Genomic DNA, 12044 nt, shown 5'->3' on the forward strand with positions numbered 1-12044 from the left:
TTTTCTTTAACTAATCCAAAACGTGTCAAAGAGGCGGGCAGGGGTATCAATTAGTTTAATAAATGGTTTGGAAAAAAAGAATTAATTAACGCAGTCCTTCGTTATTCTAGACAAGCAAAGGCAAACATTTATAAACTGCAAACTTTTTTTGTTTGCATTTTGCTCTTTTCAAATTCAGATTGTTTCCTCCTATGCTGTTGAAGTAAAACAAAAATCACTCAAACACCAATCCCTGATAGCAGTGGAGGAAAGTGTCCATAGAAGCAGTACACACATGGAAACAAGAGTTAAGATTTTTCTCCAGATTTTTTTCACATAACTGGTATAACACCGATTCTCAAGTATTTTTCATTGATAGCACAAGAAAAAACAAGACATCTTTATTAACCTTACAAATTGATTAATTCCATTAGAACTATTTGTGTTGTTACGTTATTTTCGTTGCAATTAATTTAAATATGATGTCTGTTTAACTACATGTACAACATTATGGTATATGTATAAAGGTGTACATTCATTTACTAGAGAGTTATTCTGGAATTTATATGCCATATACTAAGTAAAAATATGTTATATTATTGATATTTTAACAACATTAGACAGTAAATTAACATTATTTTAATTTTCATTTTCAATTTAGATTTAATATTTTAAGATAAGGAAGTAATGTTTTATATATATATATATATATATATATATATATATACAAAACTGAACATATCATTATTATTATTTTTATTTTTTTTTTTATTTTTTTTTTTTTTTTTTTTGAATATCATTACATTTTGGTCTTTTAGAATAAATGTCATTGTCGTGCCAACAAACACTGTTTTGTTATTCAAACGATAAATTTTAAAAAAATGAAATATAAAACATACCTTCACTAAAAACAGCTTCCAATATACAGACGGATGTGAGAAAATAATATTTTAATTCACCCAGTTCACACAAAATTGACCGTTCGGTTTCACCATGCCCTTATCAGTCAAGTGTTAACACGCTGTAAAAACATTGTTTCTGCACACAGTTGTTTAACAACATCGCAACAATTCCGGATAAAAAAAAATCTATTAATTCTGGAGTTAACTCATTAGCCATTACGTCCACGGGTCAGTATCGATGACAACCCATTATTTCGCTACAGTCATCTACTCATCTCGGTAATTAGTTTTTCCTAACAGTACATGTGTACTTATTTGGATTACATAAATACATGCAAAGGTAACTGAACCGATACCGTCATGGTTTTATAGAGCATATCGACCAGAAATTTTTGTCATGTTCGTTTGTGTCTTTAAAAACCAAAATTGAGATTGACTTAGTCTAACCCTCTTCTACGTGGATTTTCTGTTAGTGAAACATGAAAATAAACAGATGCTGCTCTTCTCGGCGATCACAAATGCCATCTTCAATTTTTTTGCAGAATTTCAAAAATTTTCACAAAAAAGTTCAAAAGTTAAAATGTATTTTTCTAATGTATTCTTCTTATATATATCTTGCAATTGCTTCAGGGAAAGAATTGAATTTCTTTGCAAATACGTTTTTTGTAATGACTTTTTATTGCAGAGAAGGATGCGGTTCTCAAGCTGTACTTAAAAGAAGAACCATAACTCTAAAATAATTAAACCACCCTCTGTACCAAGAAAGGACGTTCAACCATGCTGGCACATGGTTTTCAATGTGCAATTTCCGCCGGAAAACTGACCCAAGAACACAATGTCAGTTTCCTTTCTGAAAAGCTTGATATAAAAGTGCATTTACTCCTTGTCGATTCCTATTTTTGGTCCCTCACATGGGACAACATACATGAATCTATTGACCTCTTTCACAAAAACGAACATATTGATGTTGAGGAAGGTCATTATGTGGTATAGACCATTTAACTCTTGAATCTATTAATCCCAAATGTTTTACAATGCCGTAACTAAACTAATTAGGCCGATGGGGCTCATCATTTTCTCCTCCCACTTTGTTCCAATAGTGGGGGTATAAATTACAGTACTTGATATTTTATTTAACCAAAGTTTAATTGATATCGATTCTTTTTCTTCAGTTAATAACTGTACTGCCTACTTGCTTTGGGGAAATTTACAGCGGTTTGGAAATAGTTAAATAAGATAATCCAGATTGTGGTATCCAGATCATGATTTAATTGTTCTTCGAACCTTTTTCTAAATATGTCGGTTAAGGTATCTTAAAAACAGCAAGGAATATGAGTTAGAAAAAATGAAAACAAACTCGCTCAAGAGTATATGTATCCAATTGTTCAATATTCATTTTCAAATACATGTAACTGTATACCTTGTCACTTAGTAGTAAAACCCAAACTAGATGTGCATAGGTTTTAGGTATAATACCCAGTAGTCTCGGAGACATAAGTTTATGTCATAAGTAATTGCTTTATAAAAGATTTTTTAACCATCACTTTCATTTAAGAAATGAATAACAAGTTTAAAAACTTCAATGGGAATTGAAGTGGGTCGGTCACGTGATCAAATCCTGTGACGGCCGAAGGCCTTCTCAGAAGATTTGATCACGTACCGACCCACTTCAATTCCCAATGAAGTTTTTAAACTTGTTATTCATTTCTTATATATACATTTGAGACGGACAATCGAATGTAATCGAATATAAATATTGCACTAACTGTGCGTCGTAGATTTTGACAAATTACGCTAGGTGTAAATCGGCTTGAAAAGCGGTTACGCTTCAAATTCCTCTTGCAAAGGATTCTGTTTTGAAGGGAATATTATGTGAAAGGCTACTTGTGATCAATTATAGTGAGCATATTGGTGTCTGGGAATTTTTGTATTCATGAGAACCGATATTCGATGTTAAAAAACACAAGAAACACGTCCGATGTTTGATAATAAAAAGTTGGAGGAATTTCGGTCGGAAAGGGATGGATGGAGACACTTGTTCGGACCAGATAACTTGAAATCAAGTACAAAATTTGATCAAAAACATAAAATCTACGATTTCAGTACGGCATATTTATTCATTTATGATGTTGACATGGAGACACTGGCGACAGCTTAGGCCAAATAAAAAAATATGTGTGGTTCCGGTTACCCGACCGTCCCTATTTTATACCACCGACCCTAAACTTTTTTTGGCAATTTTCATATTTTTTCCGGAATTTTCCCAGATTTCTATCAATGGCTCTGGTTTAAGTTTTAGTTTCAGCAATGACGGCTTCCTTGCAAAACATAGTGTAAGTGTTTAATAGTATTAAATCCAAAGCAAGCTAGCATGTAGGTGTCCCCTACCAATATTGACTAGTGTATTATCATACCACATCTAAATGCCACTTGCAAAGGAGTGATAGGTATTATTTAGAAAAATTAAGAAAATCATTTTGTTAAAAAAAACAAAAACAAAACAAAACAAAACCAAAAAAAGAAAAAAAAAACCCTACCTACCTACCCTAATTTTTTTTTGAGGTGTAACCGGAACCACACATATTTTTTTGTTTGGCCTTACATTGTTAAGACAACGTCATCTCGATTATGGAGGTGTGCCTACCGAACGTCCAAAGTGCAGTGTTTGTCAGCTGTTTGTGGCGTGATTGCATTACATTGATATTTTTCAACAGATTTTCAAATTTATTGTGAGTAAAGTTTAATGAAAAAAAAATTATAGCATTCAGAGGTCTGCGAGAAAAATAAGGGTAAACGTTGAGACTATGCAGCTTAGACATGAAACTTATAACACGTAGTTTTCTATTCTCTATGTAAAATCGATCAAGAACTGTATTAAATACTCGTTTACATTGTAAATAAAATGATTATTATTTTACTTGCGTGTTTTGTACATTTTTATGCATGAAAAACATGCTATATTGCTTAGTGGAGTAAGTCTTTTTATGTAGATGTTACTGCGCTGTGTGATTAGGTCACGTAATGACCTATGACCTTCGAAAAACTTCATACAGGTATGAAGATATTTGCTCTCTGCATGTTTATATAATAGAGAGATACCACAAATGTATATATTTTCATTTATTTGTCCTTCCGCCTAAAAATGTGTATTGTATTGGCAAGTCAAGCAAGCAAAATCACCGTTAGTTTAAAAATCTGCTGTGTACAAGTGTATGAACAAAGAAAAAAAAAGTAAAATTTTATTCCAGCTATGAATATGTAAATTTGTGATTACATGTACGCTTCATTTATATTTGTTGCCTTTGCTATAAAATTGATGCACAGAATATTTTGTTTTTGTTTTCTTTCTAGTCGTACGTAGTGATTTGTCAGATAGTTTAAAGGCTGAAATGTCTAATATCCAAGAGTTTTTAAAACTTTAATATGCTAAGTTATTGATTTCCTTTTTTTTTTAAAACACGAAATTTATTAATGGTAGATGAAAATATTCCTAGAAACAAAATTGAGTCTTCAAAAGGCTTGTAAAGGAGATTGTATATATGCACTACAAACTTTGTTCGAATTCAGTGACCTTGATATGATGATTGTTTAGTAGTGAACTGTTGACAGCATCTTGATTTTAACACCATTGGTTTTGCTAAGGTTGTTATTCATCTTAGTTCAGAGTAAACAAAATATCAATATATCGTTAGGCAAAACCGGGGTACGACATGACGCGATAAAGTTGAAAGGGAAAGGACAGATGATGGATGGCGGTCATGGAATGCAGAAAGAACAGCGGAAGTCAATAGAAATGGGTGAAGACGTTCTGTGGAGGCCAGAGGTGGATAGGTGTCAGGTAGGTAATAAAGAATATTAATGTGTCACTAGGCAAAACCCTGGTATGGTTAGCTCTACGTGAAACGTTTGTATCTCTGACATAAACATTGTTAATACATACGTGTACTAATAAAACAGATCGGATGCTCAAGTTTTAAGGAATAAATGATTTCATATTATATGTAGTAAGATATCGAAAAAATAATGATAAAATAAGCTTTCATCTGAATACATACATGCTCTGCCGATTTTTTCGATAGTTTTCTTAGTTAGTTTACTTTCTACAGCTTGCATTACTCTAACGTTTTGTCAATTAGTTGTTAATCATATCAAAATATTCATCTGTATATACATCTTTAAACAAGATATTTTTTCCGACAATCCGAAAAAAAGTACGTGATGACATCAGAATAGGAATGATCTTTTGCCATGTCACTGAAATTGATTATTTTTGTTATTGTACCGTAAAACAAGACAGTTATTGTATTTTTATTGCCGTGTATCTCAAGTGTTTCGCACTCGATCGTCATCACCCCTTCGTTCGAATAACTCATGATATACCACAGTTCAATAACCATTATATAAACCTTAAAATGGGGTTTACCAAGACATCTAGGAGCTTATAAGGTTCTCGCAAAATATAAAACTGTCAGCAACTTTGTCTAGACAATCCGTATTTTAGGTCACCTAAGTTGCTTAGATGACTTTTGTCAAAGCTAGGTTCCCATATGTGGTTTTCCATGGTGCGTCGTTCGTTCACTTTGAACATTTTCAGCTTTTTATCTGAATTAGCTGAACCTACATGAAGCTTGATTAACATCTATGGATGAAGAGAAACAAAATTTGTGAATTATACGATCCTAGCCTCCCCTGGAGCCTAAGACCTGACCCTAAAACTATCAAAACTATAGGTACTCTGAGCACTGAGCTCACAGAATGATACCCCCGCTTCCCATATGTTTATTATGGCAAAGTCCATGTTTTGCTACGAGAGATCCAAAATAATTGTCCGATCAAAAGGTAAAATAGGAGATGCACAATGGCACTATTTAATAAAGATTTTGTGAACGTATCATTAAATTTTATTCAGTGGTATAGGAGGAGTTGCGGATAAGAGATGGATACCCCTCAAAATTATAGAAAGAATGGCAGTGTCTATGTTTTGCTATTGGAAACCCGAATAACGTGTCCGATCAAAAAGTAAAATAGAAGGTGCACAATGGCACTATGTAACAAAGATTCTGCGAAAGTCTCGTTCAATTTTATTCAGTGTTACAAGAGGAGTTGGGGATAAGAGATATCCACCCCAAAGCGTAACGGACGGACGGACGTACAGCACGACGGACGGGCGGACACCCACATCACTATACACCCCCACTTTTCAAGCGGGGGTATAATTAATGCAATCTTAAAAAGTCCTCGTGCACTCATGGATATCATTAGCAGGCAAACGGTTTGCATGATTATAATGAGGTGTTAACCATCTGCCAAAAATTCTGAAATTCATGTTCCTCCCATAGGTCCAGGGTTCAAGCCACAGTGTGGACTAAGTTTGTCAGATTATAATTATCATAAAGTTTATTTTTGATTGATTGAATGTATGTTGTTTTACGTCCCATTCGAGAATTTTTTACTCATACAGAGACGTCAACATATACCAGTGAAGGGCTTCAAATTTAGACCTATACTCATCACTCAGGGCCATTGAGCAGGGAGGGTTCTTTATCGTGCCAACGCCTAACGTGACATGGGACCTCGGTTTTAAAAGTCTCATCCGAAAAACCCTTGACCTTCACTTCTAGTGCCGGGAGTTTGGCGAAGGAACAGTCGCTTTCTATATTTACATTTGACGCGGCGCGGCGAACGAGAATCGAACCCGGGCCTCCCGATCTCGAAATTTATTTTTGAGAATCTTGTTTTTTCCTGAACATGATGAAAGCAATCTGTATGCATGGTGGCTTTGAGCTATGGGTCATTTATTTAAGGCCATCTTTTAAAAAAAATGTTTGCTTGCCCTCTCCCGACTCAGGATTAAAAAAAATTGGGTCGGTAGGTAGCGGAAAATGTTTTTCTTATTTTAAAACACTTGCAAATGTGAAGTTAACATACTTATTAGTGGGAGAGAAACCTTTGGAATGAATTTAAAAAAAATAATTGTTTCCCGGAGGTTAAAAAAGTTTTGAGTCGGGCTTTTTCAGTCATTCGGTCGGAAGAGGGCAAACAACTTTTTAGAGATGGCCTAATTGTGAAGTTAGTTTAACTTCTTAACATCTAGGAGACAACCTACATGCATATGATAATAAACATATTTAGATTCATCATCAAATTGTTTGATTTTACGCGAATCAAAGTTCCAGTTCCTGATGAACTGAGTTGACCATGGTCTGAGAAACTCAGGAGACCGTCAAGGTTCGTATGGTCTTGCCTTTTCTTAACATAATTGATTATCACTTCATTATTTATCCCCATGTCCTCATGCATTCCAACAGGCCATATTTACTGACAAATACTACACAACATTGAAGTACCTGTTACATGTAAAAGCTAAATTTTTACTTTATACTAGTACTTTGTATAAGATCCTCTACGTGTATTGTGAAATTTTACTTGAAAAACTGTGATTCCTTTAAGTGGCACAATTAATGCACATAGCAATATTAACAAACTGGAATCTATACAATTTGAAGATGCTTCCTGATTAATCTTACAAATTTTAGACATTAGAATTTCTGACAAGGCTTAATCTTGCTCTGAGACTAGAGCAAAATTGAATTTAAACTTCTACAGACGACGGTGACATTTTAATTTCATCGACATTTTTCGACCCAGCAGTTCCCCAGAGGAACATGTATGATGTAGAGTATGGAAACTGGAAACGTCTTGTCATAGGTAATGCACATGCCAAATATAAATGTCCCATCTTTCATTCAAAAGTTAGAAGAAATATTAAAATCTTTGAAAAGTAGATCAAACTTCAAGGTCAAGACCACACGGCCTTTTTCCTTACTGTTAAGCTATGTTGAAGTGCGATTCCTATTGTGCTACAATCTTTCTCCTAGGATTTGATTTTCTTTTTGGGTCACGGGGATGCCCCTGTATCAGTTAAATTTGTCATTTATTTTCTTAATTCCCTTCATATGGACGGGTGATTGATTTATTTGTTCCGTCTGTAAAGTAAACGACATATATTCTGAAAACGGACTTTTAATTCTGGAATTACATGTATATTAATCAGTTACTGTCGACACCATTTTTTAGGAGAAAGAATCAATTCGAGTTACTGCGCTTCGGTACTAGTAACGCTAACAATGTAGCTTGAAGTTTGTACATCCCTCAGTTTCATGTGTTTAGTAAATCCTCCAAAATTAGGAAGTTTGACCAAATAATTTTTTTATGTGTACAGAAAATATCCATAGCGCACTTGTATATACGGAGGTTAAATAAAAAAAAATTATTGAATGGATCTTAAAGTATCTCTTTTGTTTAAGTTACATGATTGCAACAACGTATTCATCATTTCATCATTGAAAGACTGATATAAGCTTTTATGATTTTTATATTGACAAGTATGAGTTTCAATCAAATTGATTTTTCAATCTGTTAATATTAATTGACAAAAATATATAATTTCTCTCTAAGGGATGTACGACGGTGAATGATTTTAAACCTTCTTTGAAACATGTTATGGCAAACGTTGCAATATTTCACATTTTGTGTATATTAAATTAATATATTGTATATATGTTTCTTATTTCTATTCTGCAATTGTCTATTTGTTTCGTATAATTTTCATTTGTGTAATTTTCCATCGTGGTCTAAAATTTTAATTGTTACGCAGTCTATATATATATATATATATATATATATATATATATATATATATATATATATATATATATATACATATATATATATATATATATATATATATATATATATATATATATATATTATATATTATATATATATATGTAAATAACTTATGGGAACTTATAGCAAAGGTTAAACTTTCTCAAATGCAAATCAAATATGTTGATACCCAAAGTAAGGTCTTGTCTTGAGGAATAAACCTGTGAAATATGAAAGCCTTAGCAGCAACCATTGAATATATATGGAAAAGGTTAAAGTTTTTTTTTCTTCAAAAGTATGTCAAACTCCAAGGTCAAAGGGTCAAAGTTGTTGGTATCCAAAGAAAGGTCTTGTCACAAGGATTACATATGTGAAGTATAAAAGCCATAGCACCAACCGTTCAAAAGTTATGGCCAAGGTTAAAGTTTTCCAAAAGTAGGTCGAACTCCAAGGTCAAAGGTCAAAGTTGTTGGTTTCAAAGGAAGGTCTTGTCACAAGGATTACACATGTGAAATATGAAAGCCCTAGCACCAATTCTTCAAAATGATGGCCAAGGTTAAAGGTTTTTCCAAAAGTAGGTTAAACTCCAAGGTTAAAGGGTCACAGTTGTTGGTATCCAAAGAAAGGTCTTGTCACAAGGATTACATACGTGAAGTATGATAGCCCTAGCATCAACCGTTCAAAAGTTATAGTCAAGGTTAAAGTTTTCCAAAAGTAGGTCTCCTAGGTCGAGGTCAAAGTTGTTGGTATCCATTTCATTTTCATTTTATTCACTCACACCAACATCAGTGGTACATGAGGTACAATAAATTAGTCGTCATAATTGTGACAAAAATAATAAATATAATTATGATACAATAAATGAGGGGCATATACATATGTACATAGTATAGCAATAAACATACAATGAAAGAAGAAAAGAAGAAAAAAAAATGGTATGATAACATTTAAATTATGGAGGACAGACGGTGTCGTTTATTTTAGATATAAATATACAAAGGTTTTTTAAAGTTTTTAAGTTTGTCGTTGACATAATTTCAGAAAACTTAAGTGTATTCGGCGTTTTACAAAATCTGGGATGTAAAAGATTCTTTCTGATGCTGTTCAATGTTTTACATTCTAGGATGAAATGATATTCGTCTGCTATTTGCCCTGTATTACACAATTTACAAACTCTTTCATCCAGTGGAATATTTAACCATCTACCAGTTTCAATTGGGAGGTGGTGGTTTGAAGTTCTAAATTTTATTAGTATTTTTTGGAGTTTACTAGGTAAAATACTTAGATATTTTTCAAATCCAAAATCACTCTTAAAAATTTTGTAAATTTGACCTTTTGATGAATTATTTATATCACTATGCCATTTTTGAATAAATTGGTCGCTTAATCTTTGCTTCACTGCTGCAAGTACCCAATTCCTGTCAATGGGACTTTGTTCATACCAAATGTTGGAGAACCCACAAGAGGTTAAAATTTTATAAATGAAATCTACCCATAGGTTTTTTGGACCTCCTTGAAAATATTGAGAACATAGATATTTATACAAAACACAAACTATTTTGTTTTCTAAAGAATTCGGGGTAAGTAATTTTAACCAGTAGGAGATCATTCTTGTATAAATATTAATATACAATGGGAATCGCCCAGTCTCCCCATACACCATATACGAGGGCGTACTACTCTTTAAATGGAAAATATGTTTTAAAAATTTTAAATGTACACGTTCAATGATGTCGAGATTTTCATAACCCCAAATTTCACAGCCATAAGTCAAAATTGGAACAACAACTTTATCAAAAAGATCTAACTGACATTCAATTGGTAAGTTAAATTGTCTTATCTTCCTTATAACACCATACATTGCTTTCTGTGCTTGTTCACATAAATGTTTTTTGGCCTTACAAAATGAACCTGAGCGTGAAAATATTATCCCAAGATACTTGAATTCTTTTACATTTTCAATTGCATTATTATTATAATAAAATACCTTTTTTGACATTGGTCCTTTAGAAAACACTAGAATTTCTGTCTTACTAACATTAACATTAAGTTTCCATTGTGAACAATACAAATAAAAATCATCCAAAGCCTTTTGCAGATCTACATCTGTTTCAGCCAAGATAACAGTATCGTCTGCATATAACAAAATGAAAAGCTTAAGATACACATATAATTCTTCTTCAATAGCGTCAGTTATGCTTTGTAAACCAATAATATTTCTGTCCGAGAGAAACTCTTCCAGGTCATTAATATATAAGGAAAATAAAAAAGGCGATAGATTTTCACCTTGGCGAACACCAACATTACAGTTAAAATAATCTGTGATTGTGCCATTCAGATTTATCATAGATTTAATTCCTATATACATATTTTTGATGTAGTTAAAACATTTTCCACTAACCCCACTCTTAAATAGCTTATGCCACAATCCAGATCTCCAAACCGTATCAAAGGCTTGTTTAAAGTCAATGAAAGCGCAGAAAAGTTTTTTCTTTCTTTGAAAAAAAATCTGACATAAAAACTGTAAGGTAACTATATGATCTAAAGTTGAGTACCCTTTTCTAAACCCTGTTTGACTCTCATTAATTAAATTTACTTCTTCAGCAAATGTTTCCAAACGTGTGCATAAAATACTTGTAAATAATTTTCCTAAGCAGCTCAATAATGTTATGGGTCGATAATTTTCTGGTTGTGTTGGATCACCTTTATTTTTATAAATAGGTTTAACAATGCCAATTAACCATTCATCCGGGACGGTACCTGAATCAAATATTAAATTGAACAGTTTTCTATATACGGGTAAAAATATAGTAATTGTTGAAGTAATATGTTCATTAAACACTTTGTCAAAACCACATGCTTTGTTATTTTTAAGCTTTTTGACACTGTTCAGTATTTCTTCATCACTGATAGCACAGTTTAGGATATCAACTGAAATCATTTGAAAAATTCGCTACATCTTCCTGTTCATCTAAGTTATCAGGAACAACATTACAATTTTTATCTTCATTCATATCTTTCAAAAAATTATACATGTCATTTATATCAACAGCACATTTCTTATTTTTATCGGATGCATTCAAAATTTTCCAATAATCTTTGGGATTTGTAGAATGCAAATCTTTGAGTTTTTTGGCAATATTCTTTCTATTATTTTTTATGCTCTCATCCATTGTTTTCTTATATATTTTACTCATAGCATTCAAATTACGCTTGTTTTCGGTCGATTTATTTCGATTATTATCCAAAGGAAGGACTTGTCAAAAGGATTACGCATGTGAAGTATGAAAGCCCTAGCACCAATTGTTCAAAAGTTATGGCCAAGGTTAAAGTTTGGTAAAATTTTACAAAAACTGGATCAAACTCCAAGGTCAAGGTCAAAATGGTGGTACCCAAAGAAAGGTCTTGTCACAAGGAATACACATGTGAAATATGAAAGCCATAGCTCCAACCAATCAAAAGTTATGGGCAAAGTTAAAGTTTTTGCGGACAAAC

The 12044-nt window shown here is 32.7% G+C and overlaps 2 protein-coding genes across 4 annotated transcripts in view; one reads left to right on the top strand and one right to left on the bottom strand.

Moving 5' to 3' along the window:
- LOC133192256 (A disintegrin and metalloproteinase with thrombospondin motifs adt-2-like) overlaps positions 1 to 12044 on the top strand; it is a 435058-nt gene that overhangs the window by 185188 nt on the left and 237826 nt on the right. For 2 of the 3 annotated variants that reach the window (XM_061328247.1, XM_061328250.1), the window contains one exon: positions 3444 to 3456. The exons of the other annotated variant lie outside the window; for it this stretch is intronic. The gene's annotated coding sequence lies outside the window, so the exon portion shown is untranslated. Of the gene's footprint in view, positions 1 to 3443; positions 3457 to 12044 lie in introns of those variants that run through there. 3 annotated transcript variants of the gene reach the window in all.
- The window catches only part of LOC133192258 (tubulin-specific chaperone cofactor E-like protein), a 479266-nt gene that overhangs the window by 132997 nt on the left and 334225 nt on the right, over positions 1 to 12044 (bottom strand). The window lies entirely within an intron of this gene.

The sequence above is a fragment of the Saccostrea echinata genome, unplaced genomic scaffold (assembly GCF_033153115.1).
Source record: "Saccostrea echinata isolate AGI-Se365-2 ecotype Australia unplaced genomic scaffold, CSIRO_AGI_Sech_v1 ptg000025l, whole genome shotgun sequence".
Classification (NCBI taxonomy): domain Eukaryota; kingdom Metazoa; phylum Mollusca; class Bivalvia; order Ostreida; family Ostreidae; genus Saccostrea; species Saccostrea echinata.